The sequence below is a fragment of the Nicotiana attenuata genome, unplaced genomic scaffold (genome assembly GCF_001879085.1).
Source record: "Nicotiana attenuata strain UT unplaced genomic scaffold, NIATTr2, whole genome shotgun sequence".
NCBI lineage: Eukaryota > Viridiplantae > Streptophyta > Magnoliopsida > Solanales > Solanaceae > Nicotiana > Nicotiana attenuata.
The window spans coordinates 122,830-129,791 of NW_017671608.1; positions in this window are offsets into that span (position 1 = coordinate 122,830).

Consider the following 6,962-nt stretch of genomic DNA (forward strand, 5'->3'; position numbering starts at 1 on the left):
TTTCGCGAAGGCCTTTGGCCTTAGAGGGTGTTATTTTGAACTTATCAAAATGTTGACCCGTCATTTTCCGATCGAGGTCGAATGCTTCTTTTTGGCGAAGGCCCTTGGCCTTAAAGGGTGTTATTTCGAAATTATCAAAATGTTAACCTGTCATCGTACGGTGGAGGCTGAACTCTTCTTTTTGGCGAAGGCCCTTGGCCTTAAAGGGTGTTATTTCGAACTTATCGAAATGTTAACCCGTCGTCTTTCGATCAAGGTCGAACTCTTCTTTTTGGCAAAGACCCTTGGCCTTAAAGGGTGTTATTTTGAACTTATCGTAATGTTAACCCGTCGTCGTTCGGTCGAGGTCGAACTCTTCTTTTTGGCGAAGGCCTTTGGCCATAAAGGGTGTTATATCGAACTTATCAAAATGTTAACCCGTCGTCAGTTCCAATTTTTGGAGAATCGGGCATCCTCTAGGGGAGTCCAGTTCACTAGATGTTGTTTGCATCGGAGAGTGCAATATCGGAGAGTTCGAAATGTTTCCGTTTCGCTTATGTTCATTTGTGCGCACATTGGAGTTTCCTTGTCTGATTGCTGCCTTTTGGCCCGGAGATATCGTCGGCGCAAGATGTTTCGGTTGCCTTGTAGTAGTTTCCCATTCTCTGATTGAGATGTTTATTTCCTCGCTCGCCCGCGCGACACTTGTGTTCCTGCTTGAGCAAAGAGCAAAAGGTGAGTTAAAATGATACTTTCCTCATCTCCATCCGATGGATCGGTGAATAAGAGTAGGTTTGTAATGTTGCTCGTTTTATTTGGTATTTCGACGGTTGATAGGGCCATTCCTAAATTTGGTGACTGTATTCACCTCTCTTCCTCCTTCTATGCTGCGCCTTAGCCACATTTGGGTAGGGCTTTGGCTTAGCTCTCTTTTTGTTGGGTGATCGTGTTCCTTGTCTTTGATCTGCAAGAAACTAGGAAATTTCACTAAGAAATCCCCACAGATGGCGCTAAATTGTTTGACTCAAAAGATATTGTAACGCTTTTGAATAAATCAATCAAAGAAAATGATGGGGTAAATCTTAGCCAAAGATAATAAATTCCAAATCAATAATCTAACTAGGGAGACAATATATAGGTTGAAATAGGAATGATCAATCTTATTGAAATTTTCCTTTGTCACTCCTATCAATCAATAGGGAGAACATTTTACATATTCTGTTGGAGATTGCTCAGTTCTTCTTCTCACTTAAGAAGATTACAAAGAAGAGAAAAAGTGGAGAGCTGGGAGATTCCCTCGAATTTGCCCGTCCTTCTGCGGGAGGTTTTTAACCTACTATATATAGTCATGGAACCCTTTTGTGTACTTGGTCCGACGCATTTCCATACCTCGTCTGACTCGGTCGTTCTCTGAAGGTTGTTCCTTTTAGCTCCGTCGGAAGTCGTAAGGGCAGGATCTAGAATGGACCATGTCATCTTTCGCTGCCAATCTGAGAGAAATCTGACTACTCACTCCTTGGCCATGCCACTTAGGTTTGGCACAGACGACGGCACTCTTTCGATATTCCTGGACCGTTGCGACTGTTTCGGAATCGAAACATCGTTTGGGCTGAAAAGTTTTTCGTGGTGACATACGTTCCTAGAGAGTTGAAACGTTTCGTATGCCACCGGGTTTGATTGGCCACTCTTGGGTTTCGTGCTTGGAGGGGGAGGGGATTTATTTCTCTTATAAATAGAAGGAATACATCATTTGATTGACACACTTCCTTGCCTTTTGCTTGAAAGATTTTTTGCGAATATACTTTCTTCTTGATACTTTTAATTTTACTTGTTCCCCGTGAGCCGAAAACTTTCATCCCTCCATTTCAAAGCCTTTTTTCTTTGACAAATTAACACAATGGCTGGTAATTCTTCTCGCACTGACCTCCCTATCCCAATTCTGGTGCCGGAAAACGATGCTCAGGCCATCGGAGGAGAAGAAGTGGTGGAAGATGAGGAGGTCCCGTCGGTAGCCGAGATTTTGCCTCGTCCTGGAAAAGCATGGACTGACTTCAGCAGTCGCGCAGGGGAAGAGACGGAACCTGTCCCCTCGGTCATCAAGGAGGAGGAAATTGCGGATTTGAAAGCCAAGTGGGGAATTCCTGGCTATGTTGAAATGCAGCCGGCGGTAGGGGACGACATAGTCCGTTTTGATCGCCCCGAGTACTGTGTGTTCTACGCCTACCCCTTCCTTATTGGGTACACGCTTCCTCTCCCTCTCCTGGTGGTGGATTTATGTCTTTTTTACGAGGTGTGCCCCGCTCAACTTTCGTCGTACCTGTATAAACTGTTCCTTATGTTTCTCAAGTTCGCGGAGCTCGCCGGTCGTGAGGTTACTTTGGGGCACATGCTCAATATCTTCTCCCCTCATCTTATTCGGGACACAATGGTCCATATGCGCCATCGAGGGTCGAAGAGTCTGGTGGTCAAGATGGACAACAGGGCTAACAGTCACTCTTACGAGAATTATTTCTATGTGCGGACAGAGCACCTTGTGGCGGATCCGACGGGGCTGCCTGAGAAGTGGAACTTTGCGCGTAAGTTTCTCCTCTTTTATTGTTAGTCCGGGAAGGGCCCGACCGCTTTCTATTACAGTATTAAACTTTGATATGTTTCTGCAGCTGCGAAATTGCCCTTTCCACCTATTGAAGGTATTCGCGAGTAGGTGAGTGTTATCCTTCCTCATACGGCGGGGGTTCGCACGTGGTCGGCCTTTTATGACAAATACGGACGCAAGCCTCTTATTGGTGAGATGTCGTTTCTGCTTGTCATTTCCCCTTTCTTTTCACTTAGTTTCTTATGTGGTGTTGGCTGATGTTAGGGAGAGTGCGGAGATGGGGGACCCTCCATTAGCTTTTCTGCAGCCGTCATCGTCTACTCGCCCTACTACAATGTTTACTGCTCGACCTTCATCAAGGGTTGCTTCAGTCGAATCTGCGGCCGTGGTTATTCCTACGGAGGTCATATCCCAGACTGAGGCTCCGTCCCGTGTCGCTCGTTTGACGGTTGAATCTCCCCATGCTGAGTAAGAAGAGGGGTCATCCAAAAGTCGGTGAGTGGAGTTCGAGACAGCACCCCCAACTGTGATTCATCTGGACGACTCTCCTTCGACGAGATCTGGGGTGGTGGTTGATACGGCTCCACTCGTAAAGACGGAGCCAGCCATCGCATCTGCTTAATCGGAGATTCCTGCCATTGTCGTTGATCAGCAACCTGCCACGACGGAGGGTTAGATTTCTGGGGCCGCCGTTGTGGTTTTGGACGTACCCTCGTCCTCCGTACCTGGTCGTGCTTCCTCCTCGGTTGCTAAAAGAGGAATGGGCGTTGTGGTCGACGACTACGAATCCGAGTTGGACCTCGACCGTGATGATGTTAGGATGTTTGAGGAGGGCATTACCCACTCGGTGGTTTATGCGGGAGGCCCAACCCGTTTTCTTGAGATCCCTTCAGATGTCAATCTCCTGGGGGACACGAGGATCTGGTGCCACAGTTAGACATTTTGTGCTCCGCGGCCGAGAATGCGGCTCTTCGGAACGTTCCTGATACTGACTTGATGGACGAGGTGGCCGCTATGGGCTTAAGAGTACGTTACATTACTTCTTTTGCTTTTCTCTCATTTTTCTTGATGATAGGGTTCTAACCCGTCTTCTCATTTTTCAGACGTATATGGTGGAGGTGGAGAGTATTTGCACGGCCAACATTCGGGCCAAGATTTTATTGAAGATGTTGGAGAAGTATCGACTCTATGGCAACAAGTGTCTTGAGATGCATAAGCGGCTGAAGGCGAACCTTGGTGATCGGCCTCTCGGTGAGGAGTTGGAGAAGAGGGACCAGGAATTGATACAAGCTATTCGCAGCAAGAGTGCGCTCGAAGAGCAGCTTTGTGCAAAGGACGAAGAGCTCGAGTTAGGCAAAGGGGTTGCTGCAGAGTGTGAGTATCTTCAAGAGAAATTGAGGTTGATGCAGTCGGAGATGGATCAGAATCCGATGAAGGTCGAGGCATTGAGCGCGGAGTGGATGGGGAAATTGGCTGAGTTGGAAAGTAAGGTTGCCGGGTTGGAGAGCATCGAGAGTGCTTGGTCCGCAGCTTCGGCGAGGGGCCCTGGAGAATACCATCCGCGTTCTTCAGTCTGAGCAGGAATTGGAAAGGGCGACGGCCACACTAATGGAGGCGAGGCTTGAGGAGCGCATCTGTGGAATCGACCGGGAGGCATCGGTTTTGGGAGATCGGGTCGCAACTCTAGAGGCCGAAAAGGAGCGACTGTTGGCTCAAATTGAATCTTCCTCCGCCGATATTCCCCGCCACTTGCACGAGCTTTGGGTTCATGCCGAAGCCCAACGGGATATATACAAGAGTTTGTGGGAGGTGGGCAATGTGACCGAAGCCGCATATGAAGAAGCGCGGGTGAAGGTGCAGGAGGCTCGCGTCAATTGTCGGTATGACGCGGCGACGCCAGAAGCTGATAAGGATGCGGACGGCGAAGGAGAATTTCCCGGAAGTGATGGTGAAGAGGGCGGGGGTGATGACCCCGAGTAAAGAGATAGTCATCTTGGTTTGTTTTCTGTTTGTTGTTTTTTTTTATATTCGTTGTCAGTTGTCGTTGTTCTTTTCTTTTTATTGTTAACCCATCGCCATTCGATCGAGGTCGAACTCTTCTTTTTGGCGAAGGCCCTTGGCCTTAAAGGGTGTTATTTCGAACTTATCAAAATGTTGACTCGTCGTCGTTCGGTCGAGGTCGAACTCTTCATTTTGGCGAAGGCCTTTGGCCTTAAAGGGTGTTATTTCAAACTTATCGAAATGTTAACCCGTCTTCGGTCGATGGAGGTCGAACTCTTCTTTTTGGTGAAGGCCTTTGGCCTTAAAGGGTGTTATTTCAAACTTATCAAAATGTTAACCCGTCGTCAGTCCCAGTTTTTGGAGAATCGGCCATCCTCTAGGGGAGTCCAATTCGCTAGATATTGTTTGCATCGGAAAGTATAATATCGGAGAGTTCGAAACGTTGTTGTTTCGCTTATGTTCGTTTTGTGCGCACATTGGAGTTTCCTTGTCTGATTCCTGTCTTTCGGCCCGGAGATATCGTCGGCAGGCGATGTTTCGGTTGCTTTGTAGTAGTTTCCCATTCTTTGATTGAGATATTTCTTTGCTCGCTCGCCCGCACAGCACTTGTGTTCCTGCTTGAGCAGAGAGCAGAAGGTGAGTTAAAATGATACTTTACTCATCTCCATCCGATGGATCGGTGAATGAGAGTAGGTTTGTAATGTTGTTTGTTTTATCTGGTATTTTGACAGTTGATGGGGCCATTCCTAAATTTGGTGACTGTATTCAGCTCTTTTCCTCCTCCTATGTTGCGCCTTGGCCACGTTTGGGTAGGGCTTTGCCTTAGCGCTCTTTTTGGTGGGTGATCGTGTTCCCTGTCTTTGATCTGCATGAAACTAGGAAATTTCACTAAGAGATCCCCACAGACGGCGCCAAATTGTTTGACTCAAATGATATTGTAACCTTTTTGAATAAATCAGTCAAAGAAAATGATGGGGTAAATCTTAGCCAAACATAATAAATTTCAGATCAATAATCTAATTGGGGACACAATATATAGGTTGAAATAGGAATGATCAATCTTATTGAAATTTTCCTTTGTCACTCCTATCAATCAATGGAGGAGAACATTTTACATATTGTGTTGGGGATTGCTCAGTTCTTCTTCTCACTTAAGAAGATTACAAAGAAGAGAAAAAGTGGAGAGCTGGAGAGGGTCCCCCGAATCTGCCCCTCCCTCTGCGGGAGGTTTTTACCCTACTATATATAGTCATGGACCCCTTTCTGTGTACTTGATCCGACGCCTTTCCATACCTCGTCTACCTCAATCGTTCTCTTAAGGTTGTTCCTTCTGGCTTCGACGGAAGTCGTGAGGGCAGGATATGGAATGGACCATGTCGTCTTTCGCTGCCTTGCCATTTGAATGAAACGTTGGTCAGCTTGACCGTGGTGGTCAGATTTTGACCAATACACACACTAGTTCTGATTCACATTGCGTGAAACTGCGCAAGTGTTGAAGACTTTCTGGAGTTCATATTATAGATAAAAGAGTTCAAGAAAATTATGGAGAAATTTCAGGTGGACATTAATAAGAGGAGGCACCTTTTTCACTAGGTAACGTCGTTCTTTATTTGGATAGACCATATGCGGATTGTTTTTTTTTTTCTTTTGCTTATATCGATTCTTTGCGAATACCACATGATTATCTCGAATTTCAACAAGCGAATAAAAAGAAAATATAAGAATGACATGTCTAAGATTTATACTTCATATACTTAAAAAAAAAATTCATCATACCTACAACATATAACTTTTAAATAGAAGGGTATCAATTAAGCCCCTTTCCCAATAGGTAGCCCCAGCCCCCGATCTGCAGGTGCCTACTATCTCCTACTGACACATATATTGAATAACTCCTTTCATTAGAGTTTAAATAAATCAATGCGAAAAAATCACCTAACATAAACCTAATGTCCCATACTTTTCTTTCTTAATTGTTTCTCTTTTTAAAATTTTGTTTTTAGTATCGAACCCATTAATTAATGGATTGGCTCCATTCCGATCTACTATGTCTTGGCTGGTTGTTGAGCTACAAAATGATTGAATGAAATGCAACAAGTTTGCTGAGAAGTTGGTTAACAATCTTTTCGACACCATGAAAGCTTTTCAACGGGTACCGTTGACAGAAGTGGCATCAGTTTAGGTTTTTCTGTTATTTGTTTACGACATGAATGGTATCAAATAATTTGACGTAAATATGAACTCACAAAAATTGATTGGGATTCATATTTTACTGTAATGATCAAATTCCGTCGTTTTGTTTTTCAAGTCTTCCAGGATGCCAGTTGATTGCATAGGATCGATCTGCAATCAATTTTATCAAAGTAGCGCTTGATATACGCCCCCC